At 44.4% G+C, this 12,287-nt stretch overlaps 2 protein-coding genes across 5 annotated transcripts in view; one reads left to right on the top strand and one right to left on the bottom strand.

Moving 5' to 3' along the window:
- Positions 1 to 3,571, bottom strand: part of NUFIP2 (nuclear FMR1 interacting protein 2) — a 41,172-nt gene extending 37,601 nt beyond the window's left edge. The window contains exons 1-2 of one of the 3 annotated variants that reach the window (XM_042791353.1): positions 3,495 to 3,571; positions 2,609 to 2,700 (exon numbers count right to left, since the gene is read on the bottom strand). The gene's annotated coding sequence lies outside the window, so the exon portion shown is untranslated. Of the gene's footprint in view, positions 1 to 2,608; positions 3,120 to 3,494 lie in introns of those variants that run through there. The other 2 variants (XM_042791352.1, XM_042791351.1) reach the window with 2 other exon arrangements.
- Positions 3,572 to 3,848: 277 nt separating this feature from the next.
- TAOK1 (TAO kinase 1) overlaps positions 3,849 to 12,287 on the top strand; it is a 68,504-nt gene continuing 60,065 nt past the window's right edge. Inside the window, exon 1 of one of the 2 annotated variants that reach the window (XM_032993425.2) lies at positions 3,849 to 4,135. The gene's annotated coding sequence lies outside the window, so the exon portion shown is untranslated. Of the gene's footprint in view, positions 4,136 to 4,631; positions 4,724 to 12,287 lie in introns of those variants that run through there. The other variant, XM_032993630.2, reaches the window with a different exon arrangement.

The raw sequence follows: 12,287 nt of genomic DNA, 5'->3' as shown, positions 1-12,287 counted from the left end.
ACACTAAAACACACGAGTGCTTACCCTCTTTGTAAACAGAGAACAATCTGAAAGTTGGTTTCCAAATCAGTATATAATAAATAGAAAGAGCACATTCTAAAAATCTCAGTGCCGTCAAAGAATTAAAAAAAAACCCTCCATAATTTGGCTAAATCTCATTCTGCTTGCATGACAACAAATTTCCTAAAATGAAAGCATCGACAACTGCAGTTCATAACTACTATCATAATTAATAACCAAATTTAATTGGTTCAAGTTCTATGATTTATTCTAAAACTTACAATTGTTCACTTAAAAAAGGTCAGATTAAAGCAGCATGTAGGCTGAAGGCTAAGGAAGGTATGACTGTGATTACAGCAGCTGAAATTCTGCCGTAATCACACCCTTATCTTTCTTGTCTACTGAAGTATTTATAAAGCAATGATTATTGTACTAGGCCCCATCACTGCTCTGAGTTAGTTCTGAACCAGCACTTCACGTTGCTGTAAGAAGTTTATACTGCTAGAGGTGGTGTCATTCTGCTGAGACAGAAAGCCAAGCTTCTCATCACTTAAAGTCATTAAAAAAAATAAACTATGACACTTCTAAAGAAGTAGGGGTGTTAACCCCAATGTCCTGGCCAAATTCCCAGCCCGAGTAATTACAATGTGCCTTGAATAAGTTCTTGCCACAGTTTCCGTTGGACATAGTATTGTTCTCTGCTTCCTCTCCTACAATATTATGGAGTGCTGATGTGTGCCCTTAAAGGTCCTGTCTACACTGGAATGTTGTACCGGTCTACCCCAGGACCAGCTCTGAGGCAGCACATTGGGAACAATGTGTTGAAACCAGTTCTGCCTGTCAGCTGAACCGCTAGGCAATTTGTAATTTTTATTTATTGATGTTCTGGCACCTCCTTCAGATGGAATTAACTTTGGGTATAGTCATCTGATAGAAAAACTGGTGCAAATCCCAGATGCAGACATACATAAACTTGTTTTGTTCTTTAAAATAACTAAGTTTGCATCAGGAAGTTAGCAAACTAAGCTAAACTAACTTTCTAGATAGCTACTATGATCATCTGAGAAGGCAGCAAGAGCATGCGTAATACCACAGGGCTAGAAAATCATGCTAAAAGCACCTGTTTTGTTTAGCTGGAGACAATAAACATCATAGTTTTCGTACTGTCTGTTCCTTCATAATTTCAAAGGACTTCTAAACTGCTGGTCCACAGATGATACTTCTTATTTTTGAAGTGGTCACTGAATACATATCAAATGCAGATCTAGTGTTTTAAGTAAAATACTTGATAGCTAATGGCAAAGCATTATTCACATTTCTCTGCAGCCACCAATAGAGACTATAAGGATTTTTACCTAGAGCTATCATTATCTTTTAATGTGTAACACAGAGAGCTGAGGCCCAGAATCTCTGCTAGCGTTTACTGGGTTAGCTCCATGGACCTCACTAACTTTTACTCTCATAATTCATGAATTTTAAAGGCAATTTGTCTGCAGGAAGAAATACAAGATCAAGATTCCGAAGAACCTGATTCTCAATTCTACCTTATGACCCCAAAGGCAGATCACTCCCTCTTACAGCTCCATTTAGTTCTCCCATCTGCAAAAGCAAATGATACCCACTAATTTGACAAAACAAGTACGAGAACAAATTTATATTGATAGGCCATGCTGAGCAGATTTGTGTTAAACACCATTGTTCTGACATTTGAAAATACAAATATTTACCTTTCAAGTATGTCCTTAATTTCCCCAGAAGCATGTCTCCAAACCCGTATTATTTTAGAAGACAGAAACTGTAGTTTCAGAAAGTGGATGGTTTTATTTTTGTGCCATTACAAAAATGCCTTTTAACTTGTCAAATGATACGCTACAAATATCTTTGGCAGATGAATGAAACCAAGTTTCCTGTCATAGCTGCCAACTTCAAGGTTGAGATAATCAGATAAACCTTTAGTTTGCCTCTCCCAATACTTACAACAACATATGTTTGAAGTGATCCACATTTGTCTTACTTTTCCTACTGGGATTTGAAATGGCAAAGTATCAGACCACTATGTGACAAGTTTGCAAAATTCTAGATGGGGTCCACAATTATTACATCCAATGTCTGTTCTCTACATTCTTCATGCTTCCCCCATCCCAGGTTAAATAGTTCCCAGTAGCCCTGCTTGTCTAAAGGTAAATGCAAAGTTCACATAAATAGTATCCAGCATCATCCTCGATGCCTGCTGGATACAAAGCCTTTTTATGGTACAAAATACCTGTTAGCTTATGGGAAAATAGGAAGGAAGTTTGTTTTGCTTGTTTTATTTCAGCGGTATCAGTAATACTGGATTTACAGAGTTGTACTATTTCATATTGGGGACACCTCAAAACCATGAATATTTACAGGGTACTTTACAACTGAGAACACCATCCCTTCGGATATAATCCTGAATTTAAAAGTAGAAGTAATCCCTACAAACACATCTTCTGCAAACTTTGTGTCTTATGTAACCGTTTCTATTAATTTATTATCAGGATGTCAGTACAAATTGTTATTTTGATAATTCCTTGCCCCCATACTTCTGAAAGGGAAAGCAACTATAAACACAAGGGAGACTGACCTCAGTGATTTCCTCTGCTCAGACAGGAGCACAATGCATTTAAACACCATGACAAGGAGAGGTGGACTGTTTAGAATTCCTCCAGCTGTAATCTATAGTAAAAACAAATAAACAAATATGTGACTACAAGATGTGATAATTAATCCCTGCATGAAGCCAACTGTTATCTCAAGCTCTTAGGTGGAGATACCAAAGCACACAAAGGCTCCACAACCTACCAAGTTCAAAACCCACCACCGAGAGCCAAGACGACAGCTCAGGAGGCCATGTGCTCAGTCCATAAGATTATTTTTTTTCTTTATTCCACCTCCCCCCCCCCCCCCCCCCCTTCTGGCCATAAACCGGATACAGTTCAGCCAAGAGCAGTCTGTCTGAAACGCACCCCTTCGGTCAGGCCAGTTGCACAAGAGTTTGCACAAACAGACACCTACCACCCTCCTGGGGTTATCGCCTGTAGCTGAGCTGCTGCTGCTCCCCGCAGCTCCCCTCAGGCGGGTGTCCTCACCCCCCGCTGGCCTGGCCCAAACCCACCCCCCTCCTCTGCCCCCCACAACCTCCCACCTGCCTCCAGGCCTCTCCCTTACCCCCACTCTCCATGTCCAGTCCCCACCCGCCACATGCCCAAGCCCCCCTTCTCCCCGGACTCAGCTCCCCCACACCTTTCCTCAGTTTCCCCATTCCCCTTTCCACCCCGCGCTGAGCTCTTACGGCCCTCGCAGCACCTCCCCACACGCCATCTTCTCCCTCCGGCCCCTCTCACCCCTCCAACCGGCCCCCCCCCCCCCCCACGGGGCTCCCCCAAACCCTCACACCCCCCTCTACGACAACCCTCGGTCCCCCTCTCTACCTCCCTCCTCTCCCTCAGCGACCCCGCGCCCTGCCCTACCTCTGCCCTCAAACCGCCCCTCACACCCGCAGCCCGCCCCGCCATAACTGCCCCTCCTCCTCCCCCCCCCAAACCGCCGCCCCCCGCCCCTCCCGCGGTGAGGGGAGGGAGGGGGGGGGGGAGAGGGCGGCGAAGTCTCGCGAGAGGGGCGGGCGGGGGCCGCTGGCTGCGGGCAGCGCGGAGCGGCGGCGACGGAGCAGCCGGAGCCCGGGCGGCGCTGAGGGGAGGCGGCAGGCAGGCGGGCAGCGAGCCCGGCGCGGCGCGGCCCGGCCGAGGGATCCGCTCCGCCGCGGTCAGGCACGGCCGGCGCCGCCCGCCCTCCCGCACGCCGTGCCCCCGCGGCGCGGCCTGGCCGCGGCTCGGCGAGCGGGGCCCAGGCGGCGGCGGCGGCGGCGGCCGTGGCGGCGGCGGTTGGGCGCTCCGCCGTGCCTGCCCTGCCATCTTAGGTGCCGTGCCCCGCCGCCTTTGTGCCCGCCGCGCCCGGGCACCCGCGGGGGCCGGGCCCGACGCCCCTCCGGGGGCGCCTCCCCCCGCGGGGCCGCCGCCCCTTGCCCCGCTCCTCCTCCTCCGCCTCCTCCTCCTCCTCCTCCTCCTCCTCCGCGGGGGGCCGACCGGCGCTCCCAGCCCGGCTGCGGCGGAGGGTAAGGCGGGCATCGCGGCGGGGGGCTCGGCCGGGGCGGGTCGGCGGCGGGGGCGCCCCCGGGAGGGGTGAGGGAGGAGGTGGAGGAGGAGGAGGTGGAGGAGGAGGAGGAGGGGGGGCCCGGTGGGGCCGGCGCCTCCCCCGCCGCGCTCTGCGGCAGTGCCGCAGGACTCGGGGCTGCTGCCTCGGCCCCGGCCCCGGCGGCGGCAGCGGGCGCCGAGCACCGGCGGGGGGAGCGGGAGGCGAAATGGCGCTTCCCTTCGGAGGGGCGGCCGCCGCCGCCGGGGTGTTCCCCGCGGCCGCCGCTGTCAGGGGCCGCCAGAGGCCTAGGGCTGGGGCCGAGCTGCCGGCTCCCCCCGGCCAGGCGTGCCCGGCGCCTCGGTCCTTTTTGTCTGCGCGGCTCCGGGGGGCTTCGTCGGCCGAGCCCGGAGCCCCCGGGGGGGGCCGGGGGTCCCTCAGAGACCGGGGCGGATTCCTGCCCCCTTCTCCCCCCGCCTTCCCCCCCCCCCTCCTTTTTTTTTTTTTTTTTTTTTTTTTTCCTTTCCCTTCCCTCGAGCTCTCTTCCCTACCCCTCGCTCCTCCCCAAGTGGTGAGTTTTCAGTGTAAATACCATTTTGTTCGGTGCTGGTATGGGATTTGGATGAAAGTGACCTATTTTAAAGACCTTTTATTGCTTCCCCACAGCAATGCATGTGGCGGCCGATTCCGTTAGCCAAATAGCGTTTCCCAACCATTTTAATTTGTCAGATTAAAACATCTCATGGAGGCTAGATTTCTGTAACCTGCGTGTGGGTATGTCTTTAGAAATATCGTTCAGCCTGCTTTGCTGCAAGCATCTTTGGAGCATTACAGTTCACCTTTGTCACTGTGAAAGCAGAAATAAATATAAAGGCGATACCTGGGTGCCTGTAACATGCAGTTGTACCATTGTGTTGGGCGCGGTACAAGAAACGGGGGGGGTGGGGGGTGGGGGGAGAATCAGGGATTAAAATGGTTGTTGTCAAATGTAGATCTTTACGTGCCGTAGGAAGAATGACAGAACGGTATTAGCCTTGATGACTTTAATTTATTTTCTTAGAAAAATGCTTCGTGTTTATCTTGTTGTCTCTGCTGCTTATCATGGTATGGAGTGTTTCATTAGGTGGCATTTTAGTGGCTGAGTTGGTTAAATAGCAGTTGCATTAACTAGTTGAACAAATTGTGTCCTTCACCTTTGACTGTTGCATTTTGAGAACCCTTACAGCAGTGTGTCCATGCATGCCAAGAGCAGATTAATAAGATGTTACCTAAAGGTTTGGATGCTATCGATTCCTTACTATTAATGCTATTTATAGTGCATTTGACATGGCTCTTGTTTTATGTATTCGGATAAAGGTTATCAGCTTGGAATGCTTCAAATAAAATGTTCCCAAAATACCACCCCTAACATTACATATGTATCATTGAACAGTATAGTTCACATCTTCAGTGTCTGAAAAATAGCTTTAGTAGATAGCACGTCATAATTGTGAAAACACAGTGGAAAACTGTGATATATTTTGACACTAGTGAAGGTTTGTTTTCATATTTCAGAATTACAGAATAACAGCTTCTGTTGCAATAAATATGATTTTAGATACATTTTTCTGACACTACTTTGAGCCTACATTTTGCTTGCCTTTGTGCCTGTTCATAGTCAGCGTGTCATAGTTTTTGCTACTTATGTCCAAGGGCAAACCTAATCAGCGATTGGCTTGAGCCTTCATATTAGATTCTCCACAACACTGGCCTAGTTCTGACTGGTATGTTTGCCATTTTTAGGACTCCTCTTCCTTTTATCTGTAGACTGAAATATATTGATTAACTTGAACCTTAATTTGTCCTTTGAACTTCAAGAATGTTTTCCTCCTCCGTTAAGAATGTCTCGCTGAAGAGAAAGTGATTCTGATAGAACAGCTTAAATTAAATTTAATAGTCTTGAAACACAACTGCCTGAAGTAAAAACTCCTTGGATAGTTTGATTTTTTTTTTTTTTTTTTTTCTTTTTAACTAGACTGAAATTAGGTGCATGCTTGTAGAGGACCAGCTGTTGGTGTTAAAATTATGTACAGATAAGGTGACTTAGGCCTCAAGTTAGACTATTAGAAAAAGTTACTTATTGTATGTCCTTCTGTTAAATTCTGGTCTAAGCTAAACTGGAGAATTTTAAATGTTTACTTCCATCTAAGTAACATTTCCATTTGTGTAGCTTTCATCTTTGCCTATCTATTATAATTCCTCACTTTTGGTCACCAGAATAACATATTTTTAATGAGTTGTAAGCCTCAGTTTTTATGCTTGCTGAGGTACATTAGAAGAGAAGAAAATATCACACTAATAATTACATCTTCAGATGTATCCTAGTAGTGGATTTCCTGTAATAAGGATGTTTTGTAGAGAACAATAGATATGGCAGTGAATTCAGAGATTTGTTTTAAAGATGTTGTAGATAGCTGACTCTGCAGTAGTGAGTTCCACTTGGACCCAGCCTCGCGTACTCAACAGGAGCATTAGGTGGTTTCCAGGTACCTTGTTTTCAGGTGCTAATTCTCCTTGAAAAGACATACTGGATGTACTACTGCTATTGTCTCTATCTCCTCTGCAAGGATATACTTCTGGTCTAACTTAATAGAGACTACAGTCATTTGCAAAACATGCCTCGTATAAGTTTATTTGACGGTATAGATGTTTTGTCAAGTAACAAAATGTTTAGAGTTGATATGGCTCTCTTTGTGATCCAGAAGTGGTAAGGAAGCTATGATAAATATCTGTGTTGTTCCATTCTCAGTGTATTTTGGAGAACACTTGCATAATCACAAAGATCCTATTTTAGAAGCATTTTCTATTTTTCTGGTCATATTAAAATAACGTAAAAACCATATTGTTATGTTGAAGTGCACACTAGAAACTATAAAAATCTTTGGTATTACCAGTGGTGACACAGCCTCTTGTCTTCTGAATTACAATGGTTATGGGTGGCCATTACATTTTTCCTGTTCAAGTATGCTAGGTAGAGCGAAAGTTTATAGTTTTAGTTCCTTTTGTGAACCTGGACAAAGGGAAGAGCTTAACTTCAACTCTGGACTAGAATCATGTCTGAATTCGTTATCTGGGGTCAGACAGCAGGGTTTCAGTTGTGGGTAACACAGGTGTCCTCCCTCTGTTAACCATGTTTGAGACAAGCTTGCCTATAGCAACACAGAGAGGGGTGATTTAATACCTTCTGAGACTGATGGCTGTCTTTTCTTTTGTAACTATTGAACGTCTCTTACTCTTCTCCACAAACTGCTCGTTCTTAACGAATATGACACAAGATGAAACGTCTGTCTGGGCAGCCTTGTGCTTGCTGGTGAGTTCCTGTTTACTCTAGAAGTTGATTTAGGTGTGTGGTCCCATCCTCCACCTGCTTTTCCATGTATGCAGTTCCACTGGCTCTGTTCTTTGATCTGCACTGAGCCCTACCAGCAGAAAGCTAACCTAAGGAAAAATGCAAGGAGTTTTGTGTCCACTTGGCGATCTGAAGTGGCTCCGTGCACAGTTAGGTGATGCTAGAGTCAACCCAAGGGACTGGGCTGCACCATGACAGTTAGATCAGTTCATGCTGCCCTGGAACCACAGCTTGCTTGAAGAGAAATCTTTGGAGGTGGAGGTGATTGGTGGCACTTTTTCCTAAACTTGTAGTAGTTAGGTTTCAGGATCCTTTGTTTTCGTTGTTCTTTAACATGCTGAGATGTTGCTCATCATACATTGATTTATGTGTGGAGGAGAGACTGGAAAAAACCCAATGGATAAAGGGTCAAAAAACCACTAATCCCCTCGTGAAGTTCCAGAGGGAGCTCAGCTGCGCAGAGCTGTGAAGCAGAGTCCTTCCTGTGAAAGCAGAACTTAAAATACAAAAACATGAAATCAGAGGTGAAGTGCAAAGTGTCTGAGGGGAAAAAATGTGCACAAAACAGGAGGAAAGGATGGAGAGCTGTTTAAAAGCACAGTTGGCTTTTAGACAGTGTAATCCCTCCTCCTTGTCTAAGTGCTCATTTACAGTACAAAACATGGAGGAAGGAATACTTTCTAAAGGCCTTTAGAAACACAGTGGACATTAGACAGCACAATGGGTACTTAAATTGGGGTTTCTTAAAGCAGTTTTAAAACCAGTATTTGGTGATCACTGGAATTACAGTATTTATTTTTTTTTTGATTACCAAAGGGAAGCAATTGAGAACTTTCAATACTTTGTCAGAAATTAGTGCATTGTTACTCTTGACAATTTTTTTTTTCTTTTTTTTTACATCCTGATAAATCTTGGTTTCTTTGCCAGAAGAAGAGGCAAGGTAGCCACTGTAAACATCACATGAAATTACCAAAGCAGCAGTAAGTTTTGTCTAAACAGAAAAATTTCTCCATTTTAATTGTGGCTTGCTGAGCCCAGCTATGCAGTTAGTATGCACCTACCCAGCTCAGAGATGAGGGTATCCTCCTCTTAGGGGTGTGTGGAGGACAGCCCAACAGACATTCTGAGTTCTGGTGATGATGGCTTCTTAATGTGAGTGGACAGTAGCTAATAGTTTTGTCTGTTGTATTGCTTGGCTAGAAGGAGTTTTGTTTTTTCTCTAGGGGTCAGGATGGGGTGACAGCGTGAGATGTACATATTGAAAAGTGTCCTTAAAATGGAAAAGGCTAGAAATGTTTTTTTTTTGGGAAAACTTAGATCTTGAGGAAAGAAGTAAAAATCACAGAACTCTAAAGCTGGCAGGCTCTGCTGTTTTCTGTGCCTGTGATCTTTCACTGACCCTTATTACACTCCTGGCTACAGCCATGCAAATATTTTCTTTAGAGTGAGATGTAATTTTATAAAAACAGTTTTCTCCTACGCTCATCAAGTGTAGCGTGTTTACAGGGCAGCCTCCTATCAGAATGTGGGTGAGTGGTGCTTGTGAATTTAGTTGGGAGCTTTTGCTGCATGTCAGTGATGTCAAGCCATATTTGAAAAGTAAATTTTGATGTTTAATGTTAAGCTCAGAGATTCTTGCTTATAGATCTCAGACCGAAAGCCAGTGTGTACCTGGATTCCTAAAATGTGAATAAAGTTGCTTTCAGCCTTTCGCTTAGTTCAGCTAAACTTTAAAACGCTTTTTTCTTCCCTTTAGTCTGCTGCCATTCACTGAGCATCAGTAGACACAGTTTTTGAGGGGTTAGGTCCTTTAGGATCAGTCCCTCTCTTTGCATTGCTGGTTCAGCCTCAGTTCATTCTGGTCTGGCTGATTTCTAACCTGTGGAAACCTTTGGGATCCAGGAGCATGGGAAAGTGGAATATGTGAATGCGAATATGTTGAAAGAGTACGGAACATTTCTTGTAACAGTTTTTGGCTTGTTCCCCATCCATGTGTTCAGCCTGTTTTCCAAGCATCCAACAATTCTTCCTCTTCCCTGACATACCACTGCTCAAAGGCAATAACAGACCCATGAGCCTGCTCCCAGCGAATTGTCGTATTGGGATTTCTTGGAAAGAATCACATGCGGTATTACACATGTTTGTTATTTTTGCCTCCTTCGCCCTTCTTAATATGCAATTCTTCTTTCCTGCCTCAGTCCCCTTTTAATTGGTGACTGTCACTCCCTCCCCCAGCCGAGGAGATGGGAGGTTATTTGTGCTAACACTGTTTCTCAAATAGGCCACGGGTAGACAGTAAGTAGTGCAGTAACTTTCTCCATGGGAAACCATCGCTTATTAGGATTTCTCAAGCTGCGTCCCGGTGGCAGCGCAACATGTTTCTTTAGTTCTGGCTTGCAGTTGTCACTAGCATTAGCTCCTCCCAATTCCCACTTCCTTGTAACCCAATCTGAATAAAGATCATGGGATTTGAGTGTGCCTTGCTTTCCTGCTGCTTCTCTGGAGTTTGGGTTGTCTCTGTGTTCTTCGGAAACTGTACGCTGTGATCTTCACTTTTTGGCTTTGCCTGTTCCAAAGAGCAGTTGACAGTTGTTAAAAACGGTTCTGGGCCAGCCATGATTTGATGCAATTAAACTGTGTTAAATATGTTCCAGAATTGTTTCTTGGCCTAGATAGCAAACTAGTTAAACCCTGGTTTTGAAATCTATTTATGTATGATTTGGCCCTGTACCCCTAGATAAGCTGCCTACCTCTTCAAGGGTCAAACAGAGCACAGAACCTATGCACAGCAGATGATCTTCTGCCTTTAAATCCACTGCCCTCCCACATCTCCTTGGGCTTTTTTATTACTCTTTGCATATCGAAGTCTTGTGTTGAGAATTATGTACCTGACTAACTGTAGTAATGTGGTTTCACTACCCATAAAGACTAACTGTGGTGCAGTGGCACGATTTCTGGTGGCATTAGCTGCACTGGTACAAACCCCACTTTATACTTGCTCAGTATATTCTAGTATGCAGGCAGGCTCCTAGATGGAAGATTTTTGAAGGTCTGCAACTTTAATTAAAAAAGAGGGTAACCTAGGCCTTGACAAAATTTCATGCTGGCTTCTAGAAACGTATCAAATTTGGGAAAGGAAATAATGATATGTTTCAGAGGCAATGCCTTGCTAAGAATGCCAAGCTCCATTTTTATTATAGGTTAATTGCCATATAAGCAAACCCTGAACTCTTACCTGGGTTTTTGGCTTAATTTTCCTTCTTCCCTTTCCACACAAAACCCCCTCTAACCCATGCTTTGAAGTATTTAAAACTAGGTTAGTCTCTGGCTGGAGGTGTGTGGTAGAACCTCCTGTTAAATCTTGCTGGGACCTGCCCGTTTTGCAGCAAGAATGCAGGCAAACCCATCTGAATGCTGATCATCTGTCCTTTGTGGAGGATGGAAGATTTTTCCTTCATTTGACACAATACATGGGCAAAGGAATCCTCACAGCATCTCCATTCCAAAAGCCAAGTCAAGTGTCCAGAGCCCTACAAACAAGCAGGAGTGTGTGCCCATGGAGGTGGCAGAGGATGCTTGGTCTGAGTTTAGTTGATTGCGTGACAATCACGGGAGATATTTCCTTCTCCCACTCTCAGAAGATGATGTTGCTGTGAGCTGCTAGCTTAGAAGGTGACCACATTTTTTACCAGCTCAACCTACACAGCAGTCCATAACTGACCAGAGCCTTCAAAATTTCACTCGGTTGCTGCCTGGGAAGACAGAGCCTGGGGTCCCAAACACTAAGATAACCTGTATTTAACAAGAGGTCCATATGCATGCTTTTCATCCAAAATAAAATGTTGGGGAAGAAGCAAGTTCTCATCCTCACCATTAACTTTGGTTTCATTGCAATACTGATGGTTTAAATTTCTTTGTGGAAACAAGACTGGGCAAAAGATTTGTTCCTGATTTGACAGTGGCAAGCAGAGTGCTTTGGATACTAGACTAACATGAATATACTTTGCTTATAAAGAGATTTACCTTCACTAGCTCATAATTAGTTACAAAAATGTAAAGAACATTTAAATAATTATTTGCTAGTTTATTAAAAAAGATCTGACATGCAGTTTTTGATGCACACTGGTTTTAAAACAAATTTTGGAGAAGTCTGTATTTTCCGAAATATTTTAATGGTAGGTGCTTGTCATGGTTTTTCTTAAATAGCTCCTATCTGTTGAAAATATTAATTCACACATTATTTTAAGTATCTTGTGTTTTCCCCTGTTGCAGGAATTGGTAGTTGTGGGTGGGTGACTGTGAAGGCAGGCCATCGCACAGGGCTCTTGAGTCTTTCCACAGTGGCTGGTCCAGCACCAGCGGGTATGATCCTCATTTGAATAGTCTTCCTGTTGCACTCCCTGGTATTGAAAATTAATTACTGTAGTGACTATAAATTGGTATAATCACTATGCTTTTTGTAAGTATTACAAATATTTTTATGTTTAAATAGAAGTAGCTACCATTAATATTAATATGATGAGAAATGAAATATTAATACACAAATAGAAATTTAAGTAAGCTATAACACAGAAAGATTATCTTACATGTGTGATGTTTTTATACTTTTCTCTGAGTTGGCAGGATAATAATAGTAATTCCCAGTTCTGAATTTCATCCATAAATCTCAAGGTATTTTAAATGGGTGATGAATGCACATTTATTTTTCACATTTATAAAGTGGGGATACTGAAACACAGGTGGAGGA

This window comes from Tyto alba, unplaced genomic scaffold (genome assembly GCF_018691265.1).
Source record: "Tyto alba isolate M040663 unplaced genomic scaffold, T.alba_DEE_v4.0 Super-Scaffold_19, whole genome shotgun sequence".
Taxonomy (NCBI): domain Eukaryota; kingdom Metazoa; phylum Chordata; class Aves; order Strigiformes; family Tytonidae; genus Tyto; species Tyto alba.
Note: the sequence above shows the minus strand (reverse complement) of the source record. Positions and strands in the feature narration are given on the sequence as shown.